Raw genomic sequence first — 12,509 nt, forward strand, 5'->3', positions numbered from 1 at the left:
GCCAAAGCGAGCTCGGGCAGGCTAGAGCCAGAGCGATAGCAGGCCGGAGCCAAGGCGAGATCATGCCGGAGCCAGGGCGAGGGCAGGCCAGAGCCAGAGAGATGGCAGGCTGGAGCCAGGGCGAGGGCAGGCCGGAGCCAGAGAGAGAGCAGGCCAGAGCCAAAGCGAGAGCAGGCCGGAGCCAAGGCGAGAGCAGGCCGGAATCAAGGCGAGGGCAGGCCGAAACCAGCGCGAGAGCAGGCGGGAGCCTGGGCGAGAGCAGGCCAGAGCCAAGGCGAGGACAGGCCAGAGCGAGAGCAGGCCGGAGCCAGGGCGAGGGCAGGCCCGAGCCAGAGTCAGAGCAGGCCGGAGCCAAGGCGAGGGCAGGCAAGGGCCAGAGAAAGGGCAAGCCAGAGCCAAAGCGAGCTCGGGCAGGCTAGAGCCAGAGCGATAGCAGGATGGAGCCAAGGCGAGGGCAGGCCAGAGCCAGAGCGAGAGCAGGCCCGAGCCAGAGTCAGAGCAGGCCAGAATCAAGGCGAGGGCAGGCAAGAGCCAGAGAAAGGGCAAGCCAGAGCCAAAGCGAGCTCGGGCAGGCTAGAGCCAGAGCGATAGCAGGCCGGAGCCAAGGCGAGATCATGCCGGAGCCAGGGCGAGGGCAGGCCAGAGCCAGAGAGATGGCAGGCTGGAGCCAGGGCGAGGGCAGGCCGGAGCCAGAGAGAGAGCAGGCCAGAGCCAAAGCGAGAGCAGGCCGGAGCCAAGGCGAGAGCAGGCCGGAATCAAGGCGAGGGCAGGCCGAAACCAGCGCGAGAGCAGGCGGGAGCCTGGGCGAGAGCAGGCCAGAGCCAAGGCGAGGACAGGCCAGAGCGAGAGCAGGCCGGAGCCAGGGCGAGGGCAGGCCCGAGCCAGAGTCAGAGCAGGCCGGAGCCAAGGCGAGGGCAGGCAAGGGCCAGAGCTCGGGCAGGCAAGAGCCAAAGCGAGCTCGGGCAGGCAAGAGCCAGAGCGATAGCAGGCCAGAGCCAAGGCGAGGGCAGGCCAGAGCAAGAGCAGGCCGGAGCCAAGGCAAGGGCAAGCCAGAGCCAGAGCGAGAGCAGGCCGGAGCAAAGGCAAGGGCAGGCCAGAGACAGAGCGAGAGCAGGCTGGAGCCAGGGCGAGGGCAGGCCGGAGCCAGAGAGAGAGTAGGCCAGAGCCAAGGCAAGGGCAGGCCAGAACCAGAGCAAGAGAAGGCCGGAGCCAAGGCAAGGGCAGGATGGAACCAGGGCGAGAGCAAGCCGGGGCCAGGGCGAGAGCACGCCGGAGCCAAGGCGAGAACAGGCCGGAGCCAAGGCAAGAGCAGGCCGGATCCAGAGCGATGGCAGGCCGGAGCCAGTGCAAGGGTAGGCCAGAGCCTGAGCGATGGCAGGCTGGAGCCAGAGGGAGAGCAGGCCAGAGCCAGAGCCAGAGCGAGAGCAGGCCGGAGCCTGAGCGAGAGCAGGCCAGAGCGAGAGCAGGCGGAGCCATGGCGAAGGCAGGCCAGAGCCAAGGCGAGGGCAGGCCGGAGCCAGAGCGAGAGATGGCCGGAGCCAAGGCAAGGGCAGGCCAGTACCAGGGTGAGAGCAGGCCGGAGCCAGGGCGAGGGCAGGCCAGTACCAGGGTGAGAGCAGGCCGGAGCCAGGGCGAGAGCAGGCCGGAGCCAAGGCGAGAGCAGGCCGGAGCCAAGGCGAGAGGAGGCCGGATACAGAGCGAGGACATGCCGGAGCCAGGGCGAGGACAGGCCAGAGCCAGAGAGAGGGCAGGCTGGAGCCAGGGTGAAGGCAGGCCGGAGCCAGAGCAAGAGCAGGCTAGATCCAGGGTGAAAGCAGGCCGGAGCCCGTGCGAGGGCAGGCCGGAGCCAAGGCGAGGTCAGGCCAGAGCCAGAGAGAGGAAGCCGGATCAATGGCGAGAGCAGGCGGGAGTCAAGGCAAGGACAGGCCAGAGCCAGAGAGAGAGCAAGCCGGAGCAAGGGCGAGAGAAGGTCGGAGCCAAGGCGAGAGCAGGCCAGAACCAGGGCGAGAGCAGGCCGGAGTCCGTGCGAGGGCAGGCCAGAGCCAGAAAGAGAGTAGTCCTGAGCCAGAGCAATGGTAGGCTGAATCCAGAGCAAGAGCAGGCCAGAGCAAGAGCGAGAGCAGGCCAGAGCCTGGGCGAGAGCAGGCCAGAGCGACAGCAGGCGGAGCCATGGTGAGGGCAGGCCAGAGCAAAGGCGAGGGCTGGCCAGAGCCAGAGCGAGAGCAGGCCGGAGCCAAGGAGAGGGCAGGCCGAAGCCAAGGAGAGGGCAGGCCAGAGGCAGAGCCAGGGCAGCCCAGAGACAGAGCGAGAGCAGGCCAGAGACAAGGCGAGGGAAGGCCAAAGCAAGAACGTGACCAGGCTGGAGACAAGGTGAGGGCAGGCCAGAGCCAGAACGAGAGCAGGCCAGAGCCAGAGAGAGAGCAGGCCAGAGGCAGAGGAAGATCAGGCCGGAGCCAGGGCGAGGGAAGGACGGAGCCATAGCAAGGGCATGCCGGAGCCAGTTAGAAGGCAGGCCGGAGCCAGGGCGAGGGCAGGCCGGAGCCAGGGCGAGAGCAGGCCGAAGCCAGAGCAGGAGCTGGCCGGAGCCAAGGCGAGGGCAGGCCGGAGCCAGAGCAAGGTCAGGCCGGAGCCAGGGCGAGAGCAGGCCGAAGCAAAAGCAAGAGCAGGCCGGAGCCAAGGAGAGGGCAGGCCGGAGCCAAGGCGAGGGCAGGCCAGTGGCAGAGCCAGGGCAGGCCAGAGCCAGAGCGAGAGCAGGCCGGAGAAAAGGCGAGGGCAGGCCAGAGACAGAACGAGAGCAGGCCAGTGCCAGAGCGAGAGAATGCCGGAGCAAGGGCGAGGGCAGGCCAGAGCGAGACCAGGACGGGGACAGGGCGAGGGCAGTCCGGAGCTAGAGCGAGAGTAGGCCGGAGCCAGAGCAGGCCGGAGCCAAGGCGAGGGCAGGCCGGAGCCAGAGCGAGAGCAGGCCGGAGCCAGAGCGAGAGCAGGCCGGAGCCAGAGCGAGGGCATGCCGGAGCCAGGGCGAGAGCAGGCCGGAGACAAGGTCCTCAGGTCGGAGCAAAAGCAGGAGCTGGCCGGAGCCAAGGCGAGGACTGGCCAGTGCCAGAGCAAGGGCAGGCCAGAGCCAGGGCGAGGGCAGGCCGAAGCCAGAGCGAGAGCAGGCCGGGGCCAGGGCGAGAGCAGGCCGGAGCCAGAGCGATGGCAGGCCGGAGCCAGGGCGAGGGCAGGCCGGAGCTAGAGCGAGAGCAGAGTCTGAGCCAAGGCGAGGGCAGGCCAGAGGCAGAGCCAAGGCAGGCCAGAGCGAGAGCAGGCCGGAGCCAAGGCGAGGGCAGGCCATAGCGAGAGCAGGTCGGAGCCAAGGCCCTGAGGGAAGGCCAGAGCCAGAGCGAGAGCAGGCCGGAGCCAAGTCGACAGCAGGCCAGAGCCAGATCGAGAGCAGGCCAGAGCCAGAGCGAGAGCAGTCCGGAGCCAAGGAAAGGGCAGGCCACAGCCAGAGGTAGAGCAGGCTTGAGCCAGAGCGAGGGCAGGCCGGAGCCAAGGCGAAGGCAGGCCAGAGCCAGAGCAGGCCAGAGCCAGAGAGAGAGCAGGCTGGAGCCAGTGCGAGGGCAGGCCAGAGCCAGAGAGAGAGCAGGCTGGAGCCAGTGCGAGGGCAGGCCAGAGCCAGAGAGAGAGCAGGCTGGAGGCAGTGCGAGGGCAGTCCAGAGCCAGAGAGAGAGCAGGCTGGAGCCAGTGCGAGGGCAGGCCAGAGCCAGTGCGAGGGCAGGCCAGAGCCAGAGCGAGAGGAGGCCGGAGCCAGGGCGAGAGCAGGCCGGAGCCAAGGCGAGGGCAGGACAGAGCCAGAGCGAGAGCAGGCCAGAACCAAGGCAAGGGCAGGCCAGAGCCAGAGAGAGAGCAGGTCAGAGCCAGGGCGAGAGCAGGCTGGAGCCAATGCGAGGGTTGGCCGGAGCCAGAGCAAGGGCAGGCCGGAATCAGGGTGAGGGCAGGCCGGAGCCAGAGCGAGAGCAGGTCAGAGCCAAGGCGAGAGCAGGCCGGAGCCAAGGCGAGGGTAGGCCAGAGCCAGAGAGAGAGCAGGCCGGAGTTAAGGCAAGGGCAGGCCAGAGCCAGAGAGAGAGCAGGCTGGAGCCAAGGCATGGGCAGGCCAGAACCAGAGAGAGAGCAGGCCAGAGCCAGGGTGAGGGCAGGCCAGAGCCAGAGAGAGAGCAGGCTGGAGCCAAGGCGAAGGCAGGCCAGAACAAGAGCGAGAGAGATCAGGCCAGAGTCAAGACGAGGGCAGGCCAGAGCCAGAGGAAGAGCAGGCCGGAGCCAAGGCATGGGCAGGCCAGAGCCAGAGAGAGAGCAGGCCGGAGCCAGAGCGAGAGCAGGTCGGAGGCAGGGCGAGAGCAGGCCGGAGCCAATGCGAGGTCTGGCCGAAGCCAGAGCAAGGGCAGGCCGGAGTCAGGGCGAGGGCAGTCCGGAGCCAGAGAGAGAGCAGGCTGGAGCCAAGGCGAAGGCAGACCAGATCAAGAGTGAGATAAGGCCAGAGTCAAGATGAGGGCAGGCCACAGCCAGAGCGACAGCAGGTCGGAGGCAAGGCGAGAGCAGGCCGGAGCCAATGCGAGGGCTGGCCGGAGCCAGAGCAAGGGCAGGCCGGAGCCAGGGTGAGGGCAGGCCGGAACCAGGGCGAGGGCAGGCCGGAACCAGGGCGAGGGCAGGCCGGAACCAGGGCGAGGGCAGGCCAGAGCCAGGGCGAGGTCAGGCCGGAGCCAGGGTGAGGGCAGGCCGGAGCCAGGGTGAGGGCAGGCCGGAACCAGGGCGAGGGCAGGCCGGAACCAGGGCGAGGGCAGGCCAGAGCCAGGGCGAGAGCAGGAAAGAGCCAGGGAGAGAGCAGGCCGGAGCAAGAGCGAGAGCAGGTCGGAGCCAGGGCGAGAGCAGGCAAGAGCCAGAGCGAGAGCACGCCGGAACCAGGGCGCGGGCAGGACAGAGCCAGAGCGAGAGCAGGCCGGAGCCAGGGCGAGGGCAGGCTGGAGCCAGAGCGAGAGCAGGCCGGAGCCAGAGCAGGCCGGAGCTAGGGCGAGAGCAGGCCGAAGCCAGGGTGAGGGCAGGCGGGAGCCAGGGCGAGGGCAGGCCGGAGCCAGGGAGAGGGCAGGACGGAGCCAAGGTGAGGGCAGGCCAGAGCCAGAGCGAGGGCAGGCCAGAGACGGCGCGATAGAAGGCAAGAGTCAGAGCAGGCCGGAGCCAGGGCGAGGGCAGGCCAGAGCGAGAGCAGACCGGAGCCAGAGCGAGAGCAGGAAGGAGCCAGAGCGAGAGCAGGAAGGAGCCAGAGCGAGAGCAGGCCGGAGCCAGGGCGAGGGCAGGCTAGAGCCAAAACGAGTGCAGGACAGAGCCAGGGCAAAGCCAGGCCGGAGCCAGGGCGAGGGCAGGCCGGAGCCAGAGCGAGAGGAGGCCGGAGCCAGAGCGAGAGCAGGCTGGAGCCAGGGCGAGGGCAGGCTGGAGCCAGGGCGAGGGCAAGCCGGAGCCAAGGCGAGGGCAGGCCAGAGCCACAGCGAGAGCAGGCCGGAGCAAAGGGCGAGGGCAGGCCAGAGCCAGAGCGAGGGCAGGCCAGAGACGGCGCGAGAGAAGGCAAGAGCCAGAGCAGGCCGGAGCCAGGGCGAGGGCAGGCCAGAGACAGAGCAGGCCAAAGCCTGGGCGAGGGCAGGACAGAGCCAGAGAGAGAGCAGGCCGGAGCCAGAGCGAGGGCAGGCAAGAGCCAGAGCGAGAGCACGCCGGAACCAGGGCGCGGGCAGGACAGAGCCAGAGCGAGAGCAGGCCGGAGCCAGGGCGAGGGCAGGCTGGAGCCAGAGCGAGAGCAGGCCGGAGCCAGAGCGAGAGCAGGCCGGAGCTAGGGCGAGAGCAGGCCGAAGCCAGGGTGAGGGCAGGCGGGAGCCAGGACGAGGGCAGGCCGGAGCCAGGGCGAGGGCAGGACGGAGCCAAGGTGAGGGCAGGCCAGAGCCAGAGCGAGGGCAGGCCAGAGACGGCGCGATAGAAGGCAAGAGTCAGAGCAGGCCGGAGCCAGGGCGAGGGCAGGCCAGAGACAGAGCAGGCCAAAGCCTGGACAAGGGCAGGCCAGAGCCAGAGAGAGAGCAGGCCGGAGCCAGAGCAAGGGCAGGCCGGAGCTAGAGCGAGGGCAGGCCGGAGCCAGAGCGAGAGCAGGCCAGAGCCAGAGCGAGGGCAGGCCGGAGCTAGGGCGAGGGCAGGACGGAGCCAAGGTGAGGGCAGGCCAGAGCCAGAGCGAGAGCAGGCCAGAGCCAGAACGAGATCAGGCCGGAGCCAGGGCGAGGGCAGTCCAGAGCCAAAACGAGAGCAGGCCAGATTCAGGGCGAGAGCAGGCCGAAGCCAAGGCAAGGGCAGGCCAGAGCGAGAGCAGACCGGAGCCAGAGCGAGAGCAGGAAGGAGCCAGAGCGAGAGCAGGAAGGAGCCAGAGCGAGAGCAGGCCGGAGCCAGGGCGAGGGCAGGCTAGAGCCAAAACGAGTGCAGGACAGAGCCAGGGCAAAGCCAGGCCGGAGCCAGGGCGAGGGCAGGCTGGAGCCAGAGCGAGAGCAGGCCGGAGCCAGAGCGAGAGCAGGCCGGAGCTAGGGCGAGAGCAGGCCGAAGCCAGGGTGAGGGCAGGCGGGAGCCAGGGCGAGGGCAGGCCGGAGCCAGGGCGAGGGCAGGACGGAGCCAAGGTGAGGGCAGGCCAGAGCCAAAGCGAGGGCAGGCCAGAGACGGCGCGATAGAAGGCAAGAGTCAGAGCAGGCCGGAGCCAGGGCGAGGGCAGGCCAGAGACAGAGCAGGCCAAAGCCTGGACAAGGGCAGGCCAGAGCCAGAGAGAGAGCAGGCCGGAGCCAGAGCAAGGGCAGGCCGGAGCTAGAGCGAGGGCAGGCCGGAGCCAGAGCGAGAGCAGGCCGGAGCCAGAGCGAGGGCAGGCCGGAGCTAGGGCGAGGGCAGGACGGAGCCAAGGTGAGGGCAGGCCAGAGCCAGAGCGAGAGCAGGCCAGAGCCAGAACGAGATCAGGCCGGAGCCAGGGCGAGGGCAGTCCAGAGCCAAAACGAGAGCAGGCCAGATTCAGGGCGAGAGCAGGCCGAAGCCAAGGCAAGGGCAGGCCAGAGCGAGAGCAGACCGGAGCCAGAGCGAGAGCAGGAAGGAGCCAGAGCGAGAGCAGGAAGGAGCCAGAGCGAGAGCAGGCCGGAGCCAGGGCGAGGGCAGGCTAGAGCCAAAACGAGTGCAGGACAGAGCCAGGGCAAAGCCAGGCCGGAGCCAGGGCGAGGGCAGGCCGGAGCCAGAGCGAGAGGAGGCCGGAGCCAGAGCGAGAGCAGGCTGGAGCCAGGGCGAGGGCAGGCTGGAGCCAGGGCGAGGGCAGGCTGGAGCCAAGGCGAGGGCAGGCCAGAGCCAGAGCGAGAGCAGGCCGGAGCAAAGGGCGAGGGCAGGCCAGAGCCAGAGCAAGGGCAGGCCAGAGACGGCGCGAGAGAAGGCAAGAGCCAGAGCAGGCCGGAGCCAGGGCGAGGGCAGGCCAGAGACAGAGCAGGCCAAAGCCTGGGCGAGGGCAGGACAGAGCCAGAGAGAGAGCAGGACGGAGCCAGAGCGAGGGCAGGCCGGAGCTAGAGCGAGGGCAGGCCTGAGCCAGAGCGAGAGCAGGCCGGAGCCAGGGTGAGGGCAGGCCGGAGCTAGGGCGAGGGCAGGACGGAGCCAAGGTGAGGGCAGGCCAGAGCCAGAGCGAGAGCAGGCCAGAGCCAGAATGAGATCAGGCCGGAGCCAGGGCGAGGGCAGGCCAGAGCCAAAACGAGAGCAGGCCAGATTCAGGGCGAGAGCAGGCCGAAGCCAAGGCAAGGGCAGGCCAGAGCGAGAGCAGGCCGGAGCCAGAGCGAGAGCAGGAAGGAGCCAGAGCGAGAGCAGGAAGGAGCCAGAGCGAGAGCAGGAAGGAGCCAGAGCGAGAGGAGGCCGGAGCCAGGGCGAGGGCAGGCTAGAGCCAAAACGAGTGCAGGACAGAGCCAGGGCAAAGCCAGGCCGGAGCCAGGGCGAGGGCAGGGGGGAGCCAGAGCGAGAGGAGGCCGGAGCCAGAGCGAGAGCAGGCCGGAGCCAGGGCGAGGGCAGGCTGGAGCCAGGGCGAGGGCAGGCCGGAGCCAAGGCGAGGGCAGGCCAGAGCCAGAGCGAGAGCAGGCCGGAGCAAGGGCGAGGGCAGGCCAGAGCCAGAGCGAGAGCAGGCCAGAGACGGCGCGAGAGAAGGCAAGAGTCAGAGCAGGCCGGAGCCAGGGCGAGGGCAGGCCAGAGACAGAGCAGGCCAAAGCCTGGGCGAGGGCAGGCCAGAGCCAGAGCGAGAGCAGGCCTGAGCCAGAGCGAGGGAAGGCCGGAGCCAGAGCGAGGGAAGGCCGGAGCCAGAGCGAGAGCAGGCAGGAGTCAGGGTGAGGGCAGGCCAGAGCCAGGGCGAGGACAGGACGGAGCCAAGGTGAGGGCAGGCCAGAGCCAGAGCGAGAGCAGGCCAGAGCCATAGAATCATAGAATGGTAGAGTTGGAAGGGACCTCCTGGGTCATCTGGTCCAACCCCCTGCTCAAAGCAGGATTCACTAGATCATCTCAGACAGATGTCTGTCCAGCCTCTGTTTGAAGACGTCCATTGAAGGGGAACTCACCACCTCTCGTGGCAGCCTGTTCCACTCATTAATCACCCTAACTGTCAAAAAGTTTTTTCTAATATCTAATCTGTCTCCTCCCATTTAGTTTCATCCCATTGCTTCTAGTCTTTCCTTGTGCAAATGAGAATAAAGATGATCCTTCTACAATGTGACAGCCCTTGACATATTTGTAGACAGCTATTAAGTCTCCTCTCAGTCTTCTTTTTTGCAAGCTAAACATTCCCAAATCCTGCAACCGTTCCTCATAGGACATGGTTTGCAGTCCAGTCACCATTCTGGTCGCTCTTCTCTGAACTTGCTCCAGTTTGTCTATGTCTTTTTTAAAATGTGGTGCCCAAAACTGTGCACAGTATTCCAGATGAGGTCTGACCAAAGAGGAGTAAAGACCAATAATGACTTCACGTGATCTAGACTGTATGCTTCTGTTAATACATCCCAGAATTGTATTTGCCTTTCTTGCTGCTGCATCACACTGTTGACTCATGTTCAGTCTATGATCTATTAGTATACCTAAGTCTTTTTCACATGTACTGTTGCTTAGCTCTATTCCTCCCATTCTGTATATGCTTTTTTCATTTTTATTGCCCAGATGTAGTACTTTGCATTTTTCCCTGTTAAAAACCATTCTGTTGGTTGCTGCCCACTGCTCCAGTTTATTTAGGTCTTTTTGAATCCTCTCTCTCTCTTCTCTAGTATTAGCTATCCCTGGAGCTAGTTCAGAGAAGAGCGACCAGAATGGTGACTGGTCTGCAAACCATGTCCTATGAGGAACGGTTGCAGGATTTGGGAATGTTTAGCTTGCAAAAAAGAAGACTGAGAGGAGACTTAATAGCTGTCTACAAATATGTCAAGGGCTGTCACATTGTAGAAGGATCATCTTTATTCTCATTTGCACAAGGAAAGACTAGAAGCAATGGGATGAAACTAAATGGGAGGAGACACAGATTAGATATTAGAAAAAACTTTTTGACAGTTAGGGTGATTAATGAGTGGAACAGGCTGCCACGAGAGGTGGTGAGTTCCCCTTCAATGGACGTCTTCAAACAGAGGCTGGACAGACATCTGTCTGAGATGATCTAGTGAATCCTGCTTTGAGCAGGGGGTTGGACCAGATGACCCAGGAGGTCCCTTCCAACTCTACCATTCTATGATTCTATGATTCTACAGCATTTCCCTGATCCACCCAGTCAGTGATTCTGTCATAGAAGGAAATTAAGTTAGTCTGACATGACTTGTTAGTTATAAACCCATGCTGACTCTGGTTAATCACTTCATTCTTATCCAGGTACTTACATACATGTTGTTTAATAATTTGTTCAAAGATCTTTCCTGGTATAGAAGTCAGACTCACCGGCCTATAGTTCCCTGGGTCCACCTTCTTCCCCTTTTTGAAGATAGGAACAACATTTGCTCTTCTCCAGTCTTCTGGGACTTCTCCTGTTCTCCAAGAATTTTCAAAGATTATGGAGAGTGGTTCTAAAATTTCTTCTACGATCTCCTTCAGTACTCTGGGGTGTAATTCATCTGGACCTGGAGACTTGAACTCATTTATGTTAGCTAAATATTCCCTCACAATCTTTCTGCTTACAGATAACTTGGATTCTTCTATTCCTTTAAAAGGACAGTGAAGATCAGTTGATGTTACATTTTCTTTCTGAGAGAAAACAGATGCAAAATAGGAATTAAAAAGTTTGGCCTTCTCAACATCCTCTCTTACCATTTCTCCATTTTCATCCTGTAAAAATCCTATAGCATCTTTGACTTTTCTTTTACTTTTGACATACCCCCAAAATCCTTTTTTATTGCTTTTGACATCTCTTGCAAGCCTTAATTCATTGTCAGCTTTAGCTAACCTGATACATGCCCTGCAGGATCTGCAGACTGCATTATAATCTTCTTTAGATATGCCTCCCTCTTTCCATTTAATAAACATTTCTTTCTTTCTTTTTAGCATGTGTTTAAGTTCTGTGTTCATCCATCCTGGTTTCCTTAAATGCTTCCCATTCTTCCTACTTTTCGGGATTGTTAACGATTGTGCTTTGAGAATCTCATTTTTAAAAATTTCCCATCCTTCCTGGACATTTTTGTCCTTAAGGACATCCAGCCATTGGATCCCTCCTATTCTCTTTCTGAGTCTCTTAAAATCTGCCTTTCTAAAATCTAACCTTGAAGTTTGAGTCTTCACATGTCTTCCTCCTCTAGTTATCCAAAATTCTATTATAGCATGATCGCTGCCTCCTAGGGTCCCAGCCACTTTTACCTCCTCAACCATTTCCTCCTTGTTTATAAGGATTAGATCCAAAGTAGCAGATCCCCTTGTTTTCTCCCCTACCTTTTGGAAGATAAAGTTGTCAGCAAGAGAGGATAAGAATTTGCTTGACCTGTTAGTTTTACTTGAGAGAGATTCCCAACAAATGTCTGGATAGTTGAAATCTCCCATGACCACTACGTCATATTTTTTTGAGAACTTGGTCATTTGATACATAAAGAGTTCATCCATATCTTCAGCTTGCCCAGGTGGCCTGTAGTAAATGCCTACAATGGTGTCCTTTCCGTTGTTCTCTCCTTGTATTCTTACCCAAACAGTTTCCACAGAACTCCCAGTCTCTGAAGCTTCAATCTCTGTGCAGATATACACTTTTCTAACATACAATGCGACACCTCCTCCTCGTTTATCAAGTCTGTTTCTTGCAAATAAGTTGTATCCTTTTAGCCTTTTATTCCAATCATGTGTATCGTCCCACCAAGTTTCAGTGATTCCAATGACATCATATTTCTTTTCCTGCGTTAGTAGTTCTAATTCTCCTTGTTTGTTGCCCATGCTTTGTGCATTTGTATAAAAACATTTTAGTTTGTGATTGGTTTCTCTTCCTCCCATATTTTTATTATTTAAATTGTTTTGTCTTTGTTCTTCCTTTCCACTTCCAGTAGCAGAGATCTCAATAGTATTTGTCAGCTGTATGGCTTTTTCTGGCCTTTTGCTTCCCTTCCCACATTGTTCTAGTTTAAAGCTCTCCTGATGAGTGCAGCAAGGCAATTTCCAAATACATGTTTTCCAGTCTTCGTAAGGTGCACCCCATCTCTAGCAAGTAGTCCATCGTATAGGTAATTCATTCCGTGATCCAGAAATCCAAATCCTTGTTGACGGCACCATCGACGTAGCCAGTTGTTCACCTGTAGAATCTTATTCCACCTCATTGTTCCATGGCCATCCACTGGGAGGATGGATGAGAAGACCACCTGCGCTCCCAATTCTTTCACTTTCTTGCCCAAGTCTTCAAAGTCACTGCAGATGGTTTCCAGGTCCTTTCTTGCGGTGTCATTTGTCCCCACATGTATTAGCAGGAATGGGTAGTGATCTGTAGGTCTGAAGAGTCTTGATATCCTGTCAGACACATCTTTAATTTTTGCTCCTGGAAGACAGCACATTTCTCTTGAGGTTATGTCTGGTCTGCAGATAGCAGCCTCTGTTCCTCTTAACAGGGAATCCCCCATGACCACCACTCTCCGTTTTTTCTTCACAACATTCTTCTTTCTCCATCCAGGATTCTGAGGGCTTACAAGGTTATTCATTGCTGGCAAAGTCTTATCTTGCTGTATTTCTTCATGGTTCTCCTGCGAGAGAGCCTGGTACTGGTTCCTGAGCAGTATAGGTGCTGACTGCCTCTCTATCCTCCTGCTTCTCTGGGTCACATGCTTCCATTCCTCTGTTTCCTCAGGTGCAGTTCGAATTTCTTCTCTTTCTGAATCATGAAGAGATAATTCTGCTCTGTCTAAGAACTCTTCACCTTCCTTAATGATTTTCAAGGTAGTTAACCTCTCTTCTAGATTTCGCAACTTTTCCTCCAACAGGGACACAAGCTTGCATTTCTGGCATGTGAAGTTTGG

Source organism: Phyllobates terribilis, unplaced genomic scaffold, assembly GCF_046119375.1.
Source record: "Phyllobates terribilis strain yellow unplaced genomic scaffold, ASM4611937v1 Scaffold_40__1_contigs__length_11209783, whole genome shotgun sequence".
NCBI classification, from domain to species: Eukaryota; Metazoa; Chordata; class Amphibia; order Anura; family Dendrobatidae; genus Phyllobates; species Phyllobates terribilis.